The sequence below is a fragment of the Ornithodoros turicata genome, chromosome 2 (assembly GCF_037126465.1).
Source record: "Ornithodoros turicata isolate Travis chromosome 2, ASM3712646v1, whole genome shotgun sequence".
Classification (NCBI taxonomy): Eukaryota; Metazoa; Arthropoda; class Arachnida; order Ixodida; family Argasidae; genus Ornithodoros; species Ornithodoros turicata.
The window spans coordinates 40939392-40958902 of NC_088202.1; the positions used below are offsets into that span (position 1 = coordinate 40939392).

General features: G+C 49.1%; 1 non-coding gene across 1 annotated transcript; it reads right to left on the bottom strand.

Annotated features, from left to right (window-relative positions):
* Nucleotides 1-8520: 8520 nt before the first annotated feature.
* On the bottom strand, nucleotides 8521-8593 carry Trnaq-uug (transfer RNA glutamine (anticodon UUG)). The gene has a single exon. It is a non-coding gene; the product is annotated as a tRNA-Gln (tRNA).
* Nucleotides 8594-19511: the final 10918 nt, after the last annotated feature.

Below are 19511 nucleotides of genomic sequence, written 5' to 3' on the forward strand. Positions count from 1 at the left end.
AAAATAATCGCGCAAAAATGGTAGCATATCACGATTATAAAGATTTGAAACTCTTATCATTCGCCAAAGTACTTATCAACCTATGCCCCCCCCCCAAAAAAAAAGAAGAGAAAAGAAGAAAAAAAGGCTGTCCTATCAGGTACCAAAAGAGAGCGGCATTACACGTCACAAAGAATGTGACCCACGCTTCTGGATATACTGATTAAAGGTCTTCACGGTTCTGAATTTCAACAAAGTTATAATGCTTACCAATTGCAGCCAGTGACACTGCAGATCATAGAAGCAACTGTCTCTAACAGTAGTTCATATGCTCTTTACATAAGACTCTGCTGTAATGTGAAGGGACAGAACTGTCTCTTCAGATTACATCAGGCTAGTGTTTAATCAGTGTTTAAGAAAGCAGTCGCTTTGCAATAAATCTCCTCTCGCGCCATGATAGCTGGGAACGGGAGGGCAGACAAATCAGCGGCAGCATTCCACAGCGCATCAGGCTCAATCATCCCCATGCGGGAAGACTTACAGAAAAACACCAGCAACACGTCTACTCCGATACTTTGATCAAGTAGAACGGGATACCAGCATGATAACCTGACGTACTATAGCACTCCTCCAGATTGTCAGAGACACAGAAATACCAACCCTTCTTGTGCCCTTCTTCCAACCCAATTGTGTACTTTCAGTGACTTGTACCCTTGCACAGTATCAGTAGTGAACTGGCTTGGCGAAAATAGTAGATAAACTACAATGAGATTGTGATCGGCGGCATGTTTTGCGGCTGGGCTGTCCGCATGTCGATGTGCAGCGCAAAGGGATCGTCGTGTTGTATACCGTTGATAAACAACTTCGTCTTGTAGCAACACTTGTCTCATTCCTTCAGAGCTTGAAGAAAAACAATGTGCAAGTTTCCGGCGATGCAGAATCAAAAATAACAAAGATGGTTAAGAGCATCAACTGTTTACTATATACACATTAAAAACGAGACTTTCGTGCAGTTGGCTGCACTTGCAGCCTACTGCACGAAAGTCTTGTTTTTAACGTGTATATAGTAAACAGTTGATGCTCTTAACCGTCTTTGTTATTTTTGATCCTTCAGAGCTCTAAATTATTTGGGTATTGTGGAAGGACACAATCGAGAACAGTGTAGCAGTGCAACACGGCCGATGTCGCACTTGCGGAAAGCATTCGCACGCTGCGTTTAGTGTGTTTTTCCCACACCAACTCCGCGCATGCGCAGATGGCGCCGATTGTTTGTAAACAGTAAAGTGGTCTTACGGCGCGAATCATAGAAATCTTAAGAAGCATGCTAGAAGGAAACTTCCGAGACTGGGACGTACGGGCGAGGGGAGCGCCATATTGAATCAGCCAGCGTTCCTCCAGCAGCGCTCTGTGTGTGTGTGTGTGGGGGGGGGGGGTATAAAAGGGAAAGGAAAGCAGCGCTCTGCTTTGTCGCTAAGCTTAGCGAATAGCATAACGTATATGTATACACAGCACACTAATTAGAAAACAAGGCCTGTACTCAAAGATGAAACACGTAAACGGTACACACACCAAGCGCCCATGTCCACACTGCCACCGCCGCTGCATCGACCAGTCTTGGCTACAAGCCTGAGTATAGAAGCGGACAGTGGCAAAATCCGTAGCCACCGGGAGCGGCGGAGCAAGCGTTGCCAACAGTTTTCGGAATTGCGCCTGTTTTCGCGGGCTAAAAGTACGCGACGTTCTCTCGGCTGATTCAATATGGCTGCCTCCGGCCGTATACATTGAGAGAGGGAAGAGCCCCGTTCATGTCCTTTGCTCTCCTCCGATCCTCCTCCCCGCCTTTCCTTCTAGTCTCTCCTTAAGATTTCTATGGCGCGAACAGAGCACCAAGGCAAAGAAGGTCTTCGGGCGGGTAAATACTAGTACAGGCTCATCCCGCTTCTCCTCACGGGAAGGTCAAGTTACAGCAATTGTACCGTCATGCCTCTTCAAAGAAATGCAGGACGAACAATTGCCGAGCATCGAAACGAAGAAAGTTATCCACAAATGACCTTGTGGGAATGCACGCTGCTCTTTACAGTCTGGATCATATCCTTCTCCAATACAAAAGACGCCGGTCCACGTCTGGGAGCAATGCCGTTCTATCTGTAGCCGTATATACAAAGAGACTGCGGTCGATAAGCGCGGTAAACTGCGACAAGAAAAGGTTGGGACCCGAGAAGCAAAAGAGCTACGACGGGCTTCATCGGACAACAGCTGTCCACCAAACGTGAAAGATCGATGGCTGTGATATTGTGCGGACTGTCACCATCGCGATTGGTCCTGCGTGTCAGTCGTTTCTTTTCCCAGATGAGATCTAGCGTGAGCTTGCAGTTACGACGAGAGGCCTATCAGACGGACACGAATCTCTCTGATTTGAAGAGTGATGAGTGTTCTACGGCTGTGTAGAACCTGCACTGTTAACACGGAACTTGACCGCGTGCACTCCTAAAAGTGAACCTCACAGCATACACTCCTAACCAACCATTATTCCGCGTGACATCGTTAATTCCCCTGATTTGCTGAAAACGGGGGGGGGGGGGGGGGCGTACGCATTGTCACACTTGTGCGGTTGCGTTAATTGTCACAATAAGACGTACGCCCCGCGCTTTTCACAAATTAGTGTGGCCTCCAGCGTTCTATGTGGTGAGGTTCTGTTTTAAGAGGTTAAGAACAAACAGGTTAAGAACAAACACATATACTATGGTCCATAACACGTCCAAGAATAATACTTGCAAGATAGGACAGGGTCTTGCGAGGGTTATTAAGAAGCGTCGGAAAAAGGGGGGTCAAATGTCTGCCGTCTTTTATGGACTCAGGCTGTGGGCGCGCCGCCCCCATTACGTGCATGGAGATTTGGCAGTGTGTCTGGTATTCCATCTTATCAAACGAAATTTTACATAATTTACATGTCCGCTTGTACGAGTTTTGCTGACGTTCGGGTACCGTTTTGCTGTGGTACACTTTAAAGACAGAGGTGGTGATGGTGGTGGTGACGAACCGGCTTGCCGTTGTTAATTGGCCTCACGTATGTGGGCTGCGTCACGACTGTAGCCAGGATGAGATGAGATGGTGTGATAACCGATGAAGGAATGATGACGGCCGAAATTTAAGATTTAGGGCAGTCACTGCAGAGTTGGAGAAAGTACCATTGCAGATTCATGGAGAAAGTAGACGAGGCTGCGAATTTTGGAGTGTCTTTCCGTGAAAGAGCCTCTGGGATGTAGGACATCATTCACCGTACAGTTCCTGCAATGGCCAAGGTATTTCTCCCGCAGCGCAGCATATGCACAGTAATGCAGTAGGATGTGCTCGATAGTTTCAATTTGCTGACAATGTATGCAGTTTGCGTTGTCTAGAGAGCCAATCTTGAAGAATTGTGATTTAGTGAAAGCGCTTCTTGTTCGCAAACTGAAGCGCAGAGTTTGTGTAGTGCGGGAAAGTCCTTTCAGCGGGAGATCAAGTCGATGATTTTCAAGGACGTCCCGGATCCAAGGGTGTTGCATAAGAACTATCTCATTGATGACCAATTTCCTGTCGCTGTCTCACGGGGTTGGCAAACTAGGGCTAGGGCTGTGGTGTGCAGCAGACTAGTTGGTCCGCTTTTTCGTTGCCACTAATGCCGACGTGGGAGGGGATCCATTGCAGGGAGGTGTCTCCACCGATTGTCTTGTGTTGGGCACATGACGTTCTGATACACCGGGTTAGAATGCTATTGCATGTGGTGTCCATCACCATTTGGAGAGCGCTACGCGAGCCCGTGGGGATGACAGCCTTGGTGGTTCCCTTGACCTGTACTGCAGCTGCTGCATCTAATAGAACATATTGGGTATCGAACTGATTTTCCTTGCCATGCCACATTTAATGATGGGATAGAAAAGGAGGAAGTAGCGCTCCTACACTCTGCGTCAACGGAGCCGTCTGTGAACACCAGAGTGTGAGCGTGAAAAGTGTCACTAATTAGGAGCTCAGCAGCTGCCTTGGCTTCCAGTGAGCTGTATTCGCCCTTCTTTCTTAGCCCTGGAATGCGCAACAAGATATTGGGCATTACCTCACGCCATGGAGTAGCAGGTCGTGGGATACATTGTTCGTACGGTAGAGGGCAATTGACGTGCGACCTAGCCAGGCGGCCTAGAGACGTGGTGAGGTCGGCTTGAAGACCGGTGAGGAGTTGTTTCTTGTCCAGAAGTGTTGCGTTGTCAATGAACTGGAGCCCTCTGATTTTGAATGGATGCTGACGGGCTTTCCTTTGACTCCAGATAGGTATAGGTAATGCTGGAGAAGCTGGGTAGACCAAGCGCTGTTCGTATACCGGCCCGACGGAGACGCTCGAGGTTCAGCCATTGTGTTGGCGACAGGTCAACGTACGGCGTCGCATACAGAATCCGAGATAGAATAAGAGCTCTCTGCAGAGTGAGCATGGATCGTGTATTACAGCCCCTTGCTTTGCCACTGATTCGTCTGAGCAAAGTTAGCGATTTCTTCCCTTTAGCAATGGTTTCGTTCACCTGCTTCGTCCAGCGTAAGGAGCTGTCAATAGTGACACCAAGGTATTTGCATGCTTTACATCTTAGAACAGGGATGTTAATGCTTAGACGTGGGAAGTCCCTACCAACGTGTTTCCTTGGGGGGATGCAAACAAGACATTGGGTCTTTTCTGGTGACATCTCCAGTCCCTTTCTCCGATAAGGCGTCGTTGGCGTCGTTGGCGCCGATAAGGCGAAGTGCTACGTCGGCTGAGTCGCGAATCTCCTCCTTGTGCGTTCCTGCTATGCGGAGACAGATATCATCGGCGTATATGGTCAGTTGTGGCGCATATGGTGTGGGGCGCATTCGTTTGTGGATCTCAGCCATGATTAAGTTGAACAGCGTGGGGGACAGTACACTGCCCTGCGGGACCTCTCGCTGAAAAGATTTTGTGGAACTAATGTGGCCGCTAACAGACACGTCGAACTTTAAAGACAGAACTTCACCGCTTAGTACGCTCCTAGCCAACCCACGAATGACAACGTTCTCTCCCTTGATTTGATGACAACGGTGGGCGTCCGCCATTTTTGTGGCAAATATGAGCTGCATAATGCCAAAATATGCGTACGCCCCCCGTTTTCAACAAATTGGGGAAAAGAACGATGTCACTCGGGATGATGGTTGGCTAGAAGCGTGCTATGTGGTGAAGTTCATTTTGAAGAGTGTAAGGAAGACACGTAAACACATTCATTAGTCCCAGCACTCTTCCTCACACACAAAACACATTCATCAACCTAAAGATGTCTATATATATTATTGTTATTCACACAAATGAAGACTAGGCATAGCCAAATTAACCGAGTGCCCTAAGTCGGGGCTGTTATATATGCTGACGAGGCTATATACAGGGTATTTCACCTAAAGCGTTGAAAAATTCTAACTGGCGACAGGACTTGCCGGAGCATTGTGGGACTTTCGGCAATTGCCTTCTGGAAACTTTTGCCTCCATTTAGGAAGGCATTGGACAATTTTTAATTCAGGGAAATTTATTTCTTCAATCGAACGTTGAAAATTGACAAGCCAATCTCACTTTATTTCTACAGAAATATGAAGTCATCCACGGATAACCACAGACCCAACAAAAAACTATGCACAGTATCGCAACAGATATAGTCGAAAAAAATTAATAAATGTCCTGCTTTAGCCCCGCCTCCTTGATTGTCGCAAAAAAGCGCGCGCGAAAGCTGCGACGAGAGGAGCTTTGTTTTAAGAGTGATACCTCGGCTAAATTCATTCATGAGCATGCTCACTCATGCTCAGTGTGCCAAATTAGCTGAACATTAGATAGTAAACGGCGAGCTGAGTAGGGAATGAGTGAGCAAACGGGAATATGAGCATGAGTGGAACCGACTCGTGAGTATGATTCAGCAAACGAGGAGGTGAGCATGAGTGAGCAAACAATATGAGCACGAGCAATATTCACTCATGAGGATGCTCACTCATGCTCAGTGTGGTGAATTCTTTGTTTTTCTTTCCTCATTATGCAAAAATACACATTGTCAAAGGGGGCCAGCTGGCAAAGAATGAGCCAAGCACGAGTGAGCTTAAATGATGCCCAAATTGGATGAACTGAGCGTGATTCACAAGTAAAGAGAAAACAGTTGAGGTTTGAGCAGGTTTGAAACCTGAAGAAGCGCAGCCTACCGCACGAAAATCTCGTTTTTTTCGCAAATTAAACTGTTGAATGCTCTCAACCGTTTTCTCTTTCCTTGTGAATCGTTATCGCCGGAAACTTGCACATTGGTTTTTCACAAAATGAGCGTGAGCAAATTTGAGCAAGCTCACGCACCGTGAGCAGTCTAATATGGCACCCCCAGTCCGTCTGATGACCCCCACTTCCCGTACTCGCGATTCCAGTTGAGCCACTGCGTCACACCTTACACCACATTGGGGCAGCGTTCAAGTTGTCACTTTCAAAATATTATATTTGGACACTACACTCTGACACTACAAACAATCACTGCACTACAAAGCAATCTCGAAAATACGTAGACTGCAAAAAATCTATTGTGAACGCTATAACATTAAGATGCGGAGCCCCTAGATTGGTCAAACGCGCCGATGTATCAACACTCGCCTTCGTGAACATGATAACAACGTAAAAAATGCGACTTTCTGTAAAATAAACCCTCATTGCTGGTTTAAGTCTCGTACGTGTTGGGTCTGTTTTCTGTATCCTTTCTCGTTCCTCAAATCGAGGAAATGTTGCCTTCATCGAATGCCCACCAGCTCGCTTGCACACTCCTCATCTGTTCCTTTATATTTTTATATGTTTTACTTGTTATTGACTCGTCTTCTGTAAAGTTTGAGGTGGCACCATCACCCAGACTTATATCGTTCAAGGGCACACTCTAGATGAATACTTGAAAATGCTTGAAATACATACAAACTACATAGTTTCATTTTTACTTCACTTTACCTTTTTTCGTCCCATAAGTCTCACCAGCTGCCTGTGCAAGATTATGGAGCGCCTTGTTCTTAATCGAACTGAGTGGTTCTTGGAGTCTCGCGACTGCCTTCCCCGGGCTATGGCTGGTTTTAGGAGAGCACGATGCACGATGGAATGAGTTGTTGACCTCGTCTCATCAGTTGAGGAAGAGCGTGAGCAAGGAAGGATTACTGCGGCCGTGTTTCTTGATATCAAGAGGGCATATGGCACTGCTAGTCACGCTCATATCTTGCATGCGTTGTTCTCTCTGGGAATAATGGGCAGAGGGTTACGATGGATTGCCAGCTACCTCAGTGGACGAGCGGTCTTCATGCGTACCAGCGAAGGGGACACATAGAAGTTCAGAGTGGTTTCTTGCGTTCCTCAAGGGGGTGTGCTTAACCCCACAATTTCAACGCCTTGTTGGCTGCCCTCCCATCTCTTTTACCGCGAGGAGTGCACATTAGCATCTATGCAGATTATATATGTCCATGGTCATCCGGTAAGCAGTGGCCAGCGGTGTGCGCGCGTCTGCAGAATGCTCTCGACATAGTTGCTGACTTTCTGTCTCAGAGGGGAATAGACATCTCGCACGAAAAGACGCTTTTTAGGTATCGCCATTTACAGATCGCTGTCCTGGTCTGCAGAAGTACGGCACGTCAAGGAGAAGACGGACTCTACTGTTAATGTAAGCGATACATCACCGGCACCCGGAGGGGAGCATCGTCCAAAGCTATGCTGACTCTACATCGCTCCCTGATTCGCCGACTATTGGCGTATCATGTCCCGGTTTTGCATGGTTTGTGTAGCACTACAGAGTCTGTCCTCGAGAGTGTACTGGCCAAAAGCGTCAAGGTATGCTTAGGTGTCCACGCATCCACATCAAACAAGCTGGCAATTGCTGAGGCCAGGGAACCACCGCTGGCAGCCCTTCGGATGCAAGAGTCACTACGGCATTTCGCCCGTTGGTCTACGCGGCATAATCGCCACTACCTAGTTCAGGTCATGCATCAGAGGTCGTGCTCCTCTTACTCACAAGCTCTCCAACCATACCGTGGTACTATACCCCGACATAGGTGGCTCAAGTCACAGCTTCCTGTCTGGAGTATGGCGATCCCGATGGTGAGGCTGACGGTTCCGAAACTTTCTGTGAAGAAATATGTACCTATCTGTGTCCAGCGGCAGCTGACTGCCAACTTAATACATAACATCCAAGACCGAGTGGTATACACAGACGGCTCCACTACAACGACTGGATCAACGAGTGCCTTCGTCATACCTGCCTGTGGTGTTGAAAGTGGAGTGCGTTTGTCCCATGCGACATCGTCGATATCAGCTGAACTGTACGCTCTGCTCATGGCTATGGAATATATAGCGTCGGCTCATTCACGGACCAAGTGGGTTATTATCTCGGATTCCCAGGCTGCTCTGCAGTCATGGGGGAACTGATGTTCTGAGGTTGGAACGACATAGAAGGGACAAATACATACAAAGCCTCAATTTGCCTAAGAAATTAACGATGAAAGATGAAAGTCACTGAAAAGGTTAGCCAGCTGTAGGAGTCGAACCCACGTCTTCTGGATTCAAGGTCCAGGGCTCTACCAATTGAGCTAAGCTAACACGCCTTCTCAGCGACTTCCAGGGTGCGTCATATGAAGGGACAAACCAGCCACTCTCTCTCACTCATCCTCCTTTCACTCTTACATTTTTGCTCATTCACACACACATTCATACCACGGGATCGACGCAGGCGGCAGTCCCTTGTTTCTGCAGGAACTACCAGTGCTGTCAACCCTGTAGTTGCTCGTGTTGTAAAACAACACGCAGAGGCGGTGGCTGCTGGACACGACATGTTCTTTCAATGGATTCCAGGACACTGCGGCATACCTGGGCATGGTGCGGCTGATGCTGCGGCACGCAGAGCACATCAGGAACGTGCGTCACGACTCATATATTTCAACAAGTCCGACGCTAGGGCCATGTTGACTGCTTTGTGTCGCCAACTGGCTGAGACACAGTGGCTCTCTGGCGGGGGTCGCGCCTCGCTGCTACACCGCGTTGACCCAGAGCTTGCCTCTACTTTCCCGACATCGTTCCCTAGGCCGTTTGCGTCACTTTACCACCGGCTCCGCCTCAACGTGACCTACAGGCGATACCTTCTTCACAAGCTTGGAAAGGCAGATTCACCCAACTGTGGCACCTGTGGGACTGTTGAGGACACTAAACATATCTTATTATCCTGTCCACGGTATCAGAAGCACAAACAATCTCTACAAGCTTCCTTAGCTCGGCTGGATGGCAGACCATTTCATGTTGTTAAGGTTCTGGGCCCTTGGACACCCGACCTTCAGTTTCATGCCATGCAGGCGTTTGTGCGATTTTGCGCAGACTCCAAGTTGATGGACGCAGTGAGACTGACAGTGTGTGTGGACAGCGTGTGCGGACAGTGTGTGTGAGTGACTCATTGAGAGTCTTTGTCAGTCGTTGGTTTTATTGTAGACAGCCATTTGTGTTTTCCTAAGTGATCTGGAGTAGCCGGCTCTCGTAACACCCGCGCAGACACAATAGCAAGAGACGCAACATCTACCAGAGCTCTCCATGCCACCCCTCTGCCCCTAACGATCTCTGTCCGCTCCCTGCACATTCGCCGGCGGCGTTGTGTCCGTACCCGGCAGTTCCGAGCGGACTCTACCTCATATCATCATTTCGTACGTCTCATTGACCCCCTGCAGGACATTACTATTGCCTGCCGCTGCAATAGAGCTGAAGAATCACTCCTCCACCGTCTTCGAATGAATGTTGCACGGACACCCTCACCCCTGTATAAAATGCGCCAGACGAACACTCCCAATTGCACAACTTGTTGTGTGGAAGCCGACATCGAGCGCTACCTCCTATCCCGTAACCGGTACCTCTCAGAAAAACTCCTCCTCCAACGCCACTTGCGACAGCTTGGCTACCCTAACGTCACTTTGGCCACCCTGCTCGGCCCGGTCCTGCACAATCAGGGGGCGGTTACGACTGCCCTCTTGAGCTTTCTCCGTGCCACCGGTCTCTCGACCGGCCTCTAAGGCCCTTTTGTGTATCTGTCTGTGTGTATGTGCGTGTTTCTTTTCTCTATTCTTTTTCGTTTTCTTTTTTATTTTCGTTTTCTTTTCGTTTTCGTTCTCTTTCATTTTCTTTTCCGTTTTCTTTCCTTTCCTTTTTTTGTTTTCATTCCTTTTTTTGTTTTCTTTCTTTTTTTCGTTTTCTTTCTCTTTTGGTTTCTTTCCTCTTTTCGTTCCCTTTCCTTTTTTTTCGTCCCTTTTTATGAAAGGAATGGCAAGTCGATCTTTCCCTGACTAACCTTTCCTTGCTTTTTTTTTTCGCAATAAACATATCCCCCCCCCCCGGCTCTCGTAATGAGTGCCTATTTCTCCATTTTGTTTCTTTTCTTATCAACTTAACTCAACTCACTTTACCTTGCCCCCTCTCCTAACCTCATTTCACCTTCACGTGCTCCCCATCACGTTATCTCAACTCTCCTCACATCATGCTCTCCGCGCTCATGCAAACATAAAGATCTGTGAGATGAGACAGCAAACAAGGATCGGAGGCAACTCGTTTACCATTCCCCACGACAAGGAATGGTGGATCTCTTGATCCAAACCCACTCTGCATCACTCTTTTACTTTTACAATGCGGGAAGCATCCGTGCAATGCGGGTGACCTCCATCCTTGCCTCGAGCCAATTCGTCATTGGAGTCACTGCATAATTGCCCCAAAAGTGTACACTATTTAGGAACTGTACTCGATACGAGGGCATTTGAGGCAATTTCGGCCATTTCTCAAGTTTACTCGGAAAATGTCCAGCGCCTAGCGTTTTAACCCAACTACGTACAAAGCTACACCATAACAGTGCCCTTTCTCTGCTAACCTTTCCGTTATTTATTTATTTGTTTCACCAGTAAACATATCCCCCCTAACACTGCCCCATCCTCCTCACGCATACGACTCAACGAACTGCTGCAAGTCCAGCGAAAAACGTATATCGAGAGCAGGAGACAGAACTCGATAACACACCACTATGTAAAAGCCTGAGTCTGGGGACACAGAGGGACGACACGAACACACGACTCAAGTGTGTTCGTGTTGTGTTTTCGTGTGTTCGAGTCGTCCCTCTGTGTGCCCAGACTCAGGCTTTTACATAATAGAGTTCTTCCACCAGTTTGTCTGTATATACGCCATCTTGTCGATAACACACGACTTGCGCCTTGGCACAATACACTGTCTCTACAGGCGACCCTCAGTTTACAAACGTGTGACGACACGAGAAGACTGGTTCGAGGTTGTATTTTGCTGATGTGGGCAAGAAGCAGGAAAAACGCGTCGGTGAAGCTGATAGTAAGTGCCCACAAGCATGCTTTGCGCGGCGGCGTTAGGTAATCAATGACGTGGGGGCTGAGTTAGGGTAGGTTTCAATGTTACCCTTTGGGGCGCGTATCTCATGCAGCGCAATGTGGGTGTTTTCCGTGTCCTTCACTGTCCTTCACGCACTGAACAATTTGAAGACCTTACAAAGTTGAAGCAACTCATGGAAATCTAAGCAAGACAGGGAAAAGGTGCTGAACTACTTTATGGAGAAACTGTCGGCCACACGGGAAGTCCAAGCGAGAGTGGTGCAAGAGTGTCTGAATATATATATATATATATTATATTATTTTTCCGTTTTCATCAAGAGATGGCGGCGGTCCCAGCCAAAAAGCTGCCATGATGCAGCTTGAAAACGCCTGGGGACCGCGACGTCAATAGCAGTGCTGACACATACCAAACAAAGGAAAAGAACTGGCATTCACATACGCGACACTTCAGCAACAACGAATATAGGTCGAGATGTACCGGAAGGAATACCGACATTCAGTTCTAGATCAATCTTGTGTAGCAGGGACCACCGACAAACGATTTGTAGCCACTGTCTTCTACATATGTCCGCTGTCAGCGACCTCAAGAGGTTCTTAAGGTCTGACCCTTGTGTGACTCTAAAGTCTGACAGCAGATGTTCCGTTGACGATAGGTGCTCTATATCTGTTATCTCATTTATGCGTTCCCTGAATGAGCCCGTCTTGATTCACATCTGCTGATTTTTTTACGATCTTTGAAAATGTCCAGTACTATACACTGTCAGAAGAAAATCCGTAGTTTTACTGCACAAGTGGCTGCTAACTCTGTTGCCGGCATATGTGCCGTAACCTATCTACACAAAATCCGTTTGTTTCTTTCCTCTGTTTCGATCCCCCTTTTTCTTTTTCGTTTGCCCCTTCCCCCTCTTTTTTCCTTTTTTTTCGGAATAGCAAGCCGGCTCTTTGCCTGGCTAACCTTTCCTTTCTTTTTTTCTTAATAAACATATCCCCCCGTTTGTCGTGCGCAGTTCTCGTGTGGGCTTTCGCAGTTTATTATCCCTTTAATGTGAGTGTCATTCTTTTCGCTTATGGGAGCTGTGTAGTGCGCACTCTAAACGAATTTGTTTGCGATAACTAGGTTGCAGGACATATGCCGGCAACAGAGTTAGCAGTCACTTGTGAGTAAAATTAAGTTTTTCTTTTTTACTGTGTAGGCGCCTTAGATCCACCTGCCGGAAGGGAAGTTGCAGCCTGAAGGCTGGTCTAAGAATCGCAATATATGACCCATTGCACATGCAGCGAGAGGTCGGCACTTGTGACTCCTGCTCACTCAGCTCCGGCTCTGCTCCTTGTTTGTTCAATCATGCTCACTCACTTCTTGCTCAGATTAGCGTTTGCTCACTGGTGCGCACTCATGCTCAACTCATTAGTCATATTGAGCATCAATGAGCATGCTCATGAGTGTGAATTTTGTCAGATGTGCCAGCCGTACACTCTTAAAAATGAACTTCACCGCATAGCACGCTGCTAGCCAACCATCATCTCGAATGATGTCGTTATCTGCCCTAATTTGTTGAAAACTGGGGGCGTACGCCTCTTTATGAACAGCATAAGTGTCACAAAAAGGCGTACGCCCCCGTTTTCAACAAATCAGGGCAGATAACGATATCATTCGAGATGATGGTTGGCTATGAGCATGCTATGCGATGAAGTTCATTCTTAAGAGTGTACCTAGGAAAAAACTTACTCATGAGCATGCTCATTCATGCTCAATGTGGCGAATCCGTTGAGCATAAGTGAGCAAACGGAGAGCTGATCCGGATGTGGATGAGCATGAGTGGGTGTATGGAGAACTGAGCAGGGTGTGAGTGAGCATGAGCGTGCAAACAGAGAACTGTAGTGAGCGGTAACGAAAGTCTCCGCGGGCGTTACGTAGATCAGCCGGACGAGTGCTATATACTATGTCGATCCGTCCCCGCTATCAATCTAAACATCGTAATAGTCCATTCAGACCTTCTAGATCTAGATCCACTGTCGGCATCAGCGGTAATGAAGAAGTAGACAGAGCCACCTTGAGCGCCCATCAGTACGCAGCCTTTTCCACGATAATGATGTCTTCGGGCGACCACAGACACCTCCTTTCGACACTAACCGACCCCAAGATGCGGGCTCAGTAGCAACAGGATATAGCTCACTCCCTTCTCTAGGATGTGGACCCCACGCTTTCTCTCGTAATTCCTCCGCGACTACCGCGCCCCTTTACTGCACTCTTCCACCGCATGAGGCTCAACGTTGCCTTTACACCTGCCTTTAAACACCGTCTCGGCTCCACCTCGCCTTCCCTCTGCCCCACTTGTGGAGTGCACGGCGACCTCTGCCATGTCATCCTGGCCTGTGGGCAATGTCACCATGAGCGTGCACTGATGGAGGTTTCTATGCAACTTATTGACAAGCGGCCGTTCAATCTCGAGAAGATCCTCGGACCGTGGTCGAACGCTGCCCACCAGATGCAAGGCCTTCGTCTTCTTGCGGAGTACTTGCGCCCCACCGGTCTGGTGACGGATCTCTGAAAGTGTTCCCCCCATCATCATCCCCCTGGTTGGCAGTAGTCGCGGAGGATGCACGAGAGGAAGCGTGGGGTCTACATCCGAGAGAAGGGAGTGAGCTACGTCGTCTTGCCACTGAGACTGCATCTTAGAGCCGGTGAGTGTCGAAAAGAGATGTCTTCGGTTGGCCGACGACATCATTATCGGGGAAAAAGCTGGGTGCTGATGGGCGCTCAAGGCGGCTCTGTCTGCTTCTTCATTCCCGCTGATGCCCACATGTCCGGGGATCCACTGCAATGCGCCATTGTGCCCTGCAATGACCGCCTTCTTATAAACTTGCAGCATGTCAAAGACAACAGGACCGAGGGACCCACGTATCCCCAAGTTGGCCGCACACTGGAGCGCGGGTCTTGAGTACGTCAAGACGACCCATGACTGAGCTGGACTGGCTGATATTTTTTGCATAGCAAAGAGAATGGCGTAGAGCTGGGCACACGTAGACAATGTTCTGTGAGAAAGACGGTGACCCCAGGAGACTGACTGAGATGGAATGACAAATGCCGAGGACGAGCCATCCCGAGTAGATGACCCGTCAGTGAAAACCGACGTTGACGCCGTGTACTTGTCAACTATCGTGCCCAGGGTAAGCTGCTTGGCGACACATGGGGCTGTATCCCTTTTCCTTCCATGTAGGCCAGGAACAGTTAGGCGGGTGACTGGGCTTGACAGAGACCATGGAGGGGCACTGGGAGCCACTGTCTTCACCATGAAACGCGGAACGATAGGATTCAGCTGAGTCATCACCGGGCGGACCTTGCAGTGCCTGCGCCTCAAGGTCTTCGATACGAGCAGGTGCCGCCGATGATGGGATAAAAGGAGGAGGAAAAGTGGGCAGGTCTCACAGTAGCGAAGAACGTCCAGCGGGGTGTCCTTCCCTTCAGCAATAACTTCTCGGGGCTCTGCTGCTCGGGGGATGCCAAGGCACACACGAAGGCTTCGCGGCAGGCGGCATTGCATCCTATGACCCGAAGATGTCGGCAGACCATTAAGCACCGGCAAACTATACGCGAGGGACCCTCGAACCAAAGCCCTGTGGACGGCCAACAGAGAGCTCGTGTCACTGCCCCATCTCATGCCTGTCAAGCGACGGATCACCGCAATGCAACGGTGGATCTTGATCTCCAAGCTTGCAATATGCTTCCGCCAAGAGGTGGTGGTGGTGTAACTGCTTGCCGTAGTCGGCCTCGCAAGGCGTGCAACGTCACGACTAACGCAGGTCCGTAAAAAAAGAAAAAAAAGGAAACGGGAAAGACAGGACTGTAGATTCCGCCAAGAGAGCACAGCATGAACAGTGAAACCGAGGACCCTATGGTGGGACACGTGCTTCAATGTTATGCCAGCAACCGAAAGCTGGAAGGGCTACATGTCCGCCTTTTCCGTCGAGATGTTTAAGCCCGCCAGTGACAGGTACTGCGGGATAGCATCGAGAGCGAGTTGGAGGCGTCGCTGGAGGGCAGGACGGGATTTGCCGCTGGTCGAGAGACAAATGTCATCAGCATAGAACAGCCATCAGCGTGTCAGCCACTTTCCTGCCGACGCGACCTCGAAGGCCAGCCATAACAATGTTAAATAAGATGGGGCTCAGAACACTCCCCTGGGGCACCCCATGGGTCAACGTGACAAAGCCTGTACCCCCTGGCTTGTGCGGACGAACAGTTCCCGTCCATGAAGAAAATCAGTAAGCCATGAGAGTGCTCTGGAAGGTAGGGTGGCATCAACAATACCATGGAGGACAGAAGCGTGGCTGGCAGTGTCGTACGCCCGCTTAACATCGAGGAAGGCTGTCAGCACCGTCTTCTTGTGCACTTTTGCCTCTTCCACAGAAGTGATTAAATCGAGAACCGAATCTATTGCTGCCCTGTGCCGTCCAAAGCCTGACATTTCTTGCGGGAAAACGCAGCGATGTTCGAGCCACCACTCCACTCTGGCGAGTACCATGCGCTCCATCAACTTTCCAAGGCAGCTAGTCAGGCTCACTGGTCTAAAGGAGGAGAGCTGCGGTGGCGATTTACCTGGCTTCAATAGCGGAAGAACAGGTGCGCGCTTCCAACTGTCAGGTACTTTCCCTGACCTCCATGGGGATCTATTAAATACCTCCAGCAGATACCCTCCCTCCCTCTTGTCAGGTGGCCAAGGACCTAGCACTTTTACGATGTCAGAGTTGCGGTTGAGTCGGCCGAGAGCAGGTTTCATGGTAGCCCTTTGAGGTATGTATCTAGAACAGTGCACGACACACACACATCCCCATTTTTTTCTTTATCACATCACATCACAGTGCACGAGAGCGAGCTCAGTGTCTTCCACGGTTGCACAAAGTGTACAGCTCGCTGAATCAGCTTTCTCAATTTTATGGAGGAATTCGCGCCCGTACGGGACGTTGAGACGGAGTCTGTGAAAGAGCCTCTGGATAGACTGAGGTAACGTGGACGGAACTCCAAATTTCAGATATGGGTCAACTAGATGGAGCAACAAGGAGTTCCCGTCGCATTGTAGCCAATGCTGTTTAGTCATAGTCTGTGTAAGAGACCTCAATATGTCTTGCACATGTGCTGTGGCGTACGGGACTAGATATTTTGATGAGGACAGATGTGCTAGGTCCGCTGCTTCATGAGCCGTCATGATGTCTATGATGTCTGTGAGCTGTCATGACGTCTATGATGTCATGGCCAGCGTCCTGGATTGCATGTACACAGTCGGAATGGCTTGGACTGCGGGTACCATACACCCATTACGTAGGAATGATATTATTGCTTGTATAGTCGAGCCTTTGAATCACTATATATGATCCGTTGCGCTGCAGACAAAGAGATATCCTGAACAGTTAGAATGGTAGCACAACGACATGGGCTAAAGGCAGTATCATGGTCAAAGCGCCTGCAGCTGCTACACGGAGGAACGTGATATATTCGACAAAATTCACACTCATGAGCATGCTCACTCATGATCAGTGTGACGAATGAGTTGAGCATGAGTGAGCAAACGGAGAGCTGAGCGTGAGATGATTGAGCATGAATGAGCAGGGGTGCCTCTGATGCCAGCCACCTTCCACCGTGTAACAGCTGCATGCGCTTTCGCCATGAGACTGCTCTTCGCTCATGTTCTTCTTCTGCCACTGTAACTGTTCCGAATATCGAGAATGACTTAATGGGCTATCATGATGATTAGGATGATAGTTGGGAGGGACCCACTTAGTGGTACCTGTCCGGCTGATCTACATAGAACACGGGGTAATCCGGTGACTTTCGTTACCGTTCACTACAGCTTTCTGTTTGTTACTCGTGCTCACTCACTCTCTGCTCAGCTAACTCATGCTCACTCAATCCCTGCTCAGCCCTCCATATGCTGACTCGTGCTCGCTCTCTCCCCGCTCAGCTCTCTGTTTGCTCACTCATGCTAAACTCACTCGCCACATCGAGCATGAGTGAGCATGAATGAGCATGCTCATGAGCGAGTTTTGCCGAGGTATGCTTGCAGCTGACTTGTGGGCTTTGGTCTAACCAGATCGACCATCGCCAAGCTATTGAGTACTTCCAGATTTTTCTCCGGGACACCGGTCTCCTCTCTGCCCCATGATGTGGCTGCGTACTCGTGTGCTGTGTGTGTTTTTTTGTGTTGTGCTTTTGTCTGGCGTTCTGTTGATGTTGTCTCACTGACTCCACTGACTATCGACCCCTATTCAACGTCGTTCATCATCTCATCATCAGGACACATCTCATCCTGTCCATTGTGCCTTGGGGTAGTGGGCCGCACCTCATGTGGCGAATTTCTCCATTCATCATCATTAATTTATCTGTTGTTGTTGACTTGTGTCCATATGCATTGCCATCTCAATGGCTGCCATGCAACTCCGCTCTTGTTGCTGTCCCCGTGGGACAGGCGTATCATTCGTTCTCTGCTGTGCTGTGGTATCGCAGACGCGGACGCAGATCCGGAAGCTGCCGCCAATCCATTGGTAAAAATTACCGTCCTATTCTGGCGAGTATCCATCATAGACATGCAGTTCAACAATGAATCTGCTAGAAATGCCTATTGGTGGTTACTTGGCTACAGCACTCTAACGTTGGCTACGTTACTGGGTCCCGTTCCTCAGCCGACCCAGTGGGCCATCATCACTGCGCTCCTCCGCTTTCTCCACGCTTCGGACCCTATCAACGCCTTGTGATTGTGTGACCCTGTGTGTGTGTGATTATTCAGTTTTTGTTCTTCTTCTTTGTTGCCTTCCTTTTTTTTCGAATACAAAGCCGACCTCTGTCTGGCTGACCCTTTCCTTTTTCTTTAATAAATCTTCATATCCCCCTTCCTTATTGGTGGTACACACCATCGTACACACTGGGTGGTACAGTGGGCTCTGGATCCAAACCTTCAGCTCGTCGATATTTCGTAGCAAGTGCTAAATGCATCACTTCGCCTCGCGATTGTATTTGGATTAACATCTCAGAACGACCGGCCCACGCGGCCCTGATCTATTGACCATTGGAATGCTTGTGGGACGGTTCTTATAAGAAACCTCTTGGAACAGCGTACGATCGTTGTTGATGCCAAAGTCCACAACAGTCGCGTCGGGATCAGGGGTGTTGTCTTTGAGTTGGAGATTTTCCAGAACCTCTTGCTCATTGTTTTCGACCCATAGGAGGCTCTGAAAGCCTGCCGTACATTGGAGCGCTCCTGTCGAAGCTCTTTCGATCAGTTGACTCCATCGGAGTCGGAGACGTAGGCTGAGAGCGATGGTCGTCCATTGCGCCAGCAGTCTCAGATTCGGCGATGGTCGCTGGGGGGCAAGGAGTCACCCGGCGGCGCAGTGAAGGTCGAGGCAGGTCTGTGGAATCGGATCCTTGCCTTTGGTAAAATTTAGTGAAAGGCGGTATGCCTGTGGATGGAAAAATTTCAACGCAAAGTATGCAAACGTCTGCTTTTGTAACGCAGTATCCTCCAGAGCACAGGGCACCCATGGTCTCTGCCGGTCCCACCCATCTCAGTCTGCCTTCGGGTCTTCCGAAACCAAGTTTCCCTCGCGTCCATCGAGGCAATTTTTTCCTCTGATAGAACAGACACCCTCTACTTCTGTAGCGGAACATGGAGTTTTAAATGGAGTTTTTAAAAAAGTGGCAAGTGTGCATCGGCAATTCTAATGACATACGGGGCCGTAGTGGAAATGTGACGCATTTTAGACTAAACCTGACCAGTAACAGCAGAGCTTTACTGCCAGCCCATCTTAGCACCCTGCGTGGACAGTCTCACACCGACGTGAAGTCTGCGCTGCAAGCCATTGAGAACACAGGCATGCGAGTGTCATACGCCCCAGTGATGACGGATGTGCTCATGGCATCATCATCCAAATCGAAGTTTCGAGAAAACAACGACGACACTCACGTCAGTTTGCATCCGATGACCATGCGCGTCTTCCATTGATTGATGACCATTAAGCCGAGCATATTTTCCAGGATCCCCTTACATCCCCTTACATTTTGGCGCCGAAACCTGGGAAAGAAACTCAGGTAAGGAGTTGGCAACTGGACCGTGACCCACGGATCGTCTCATTGAGCTCCGAGAACC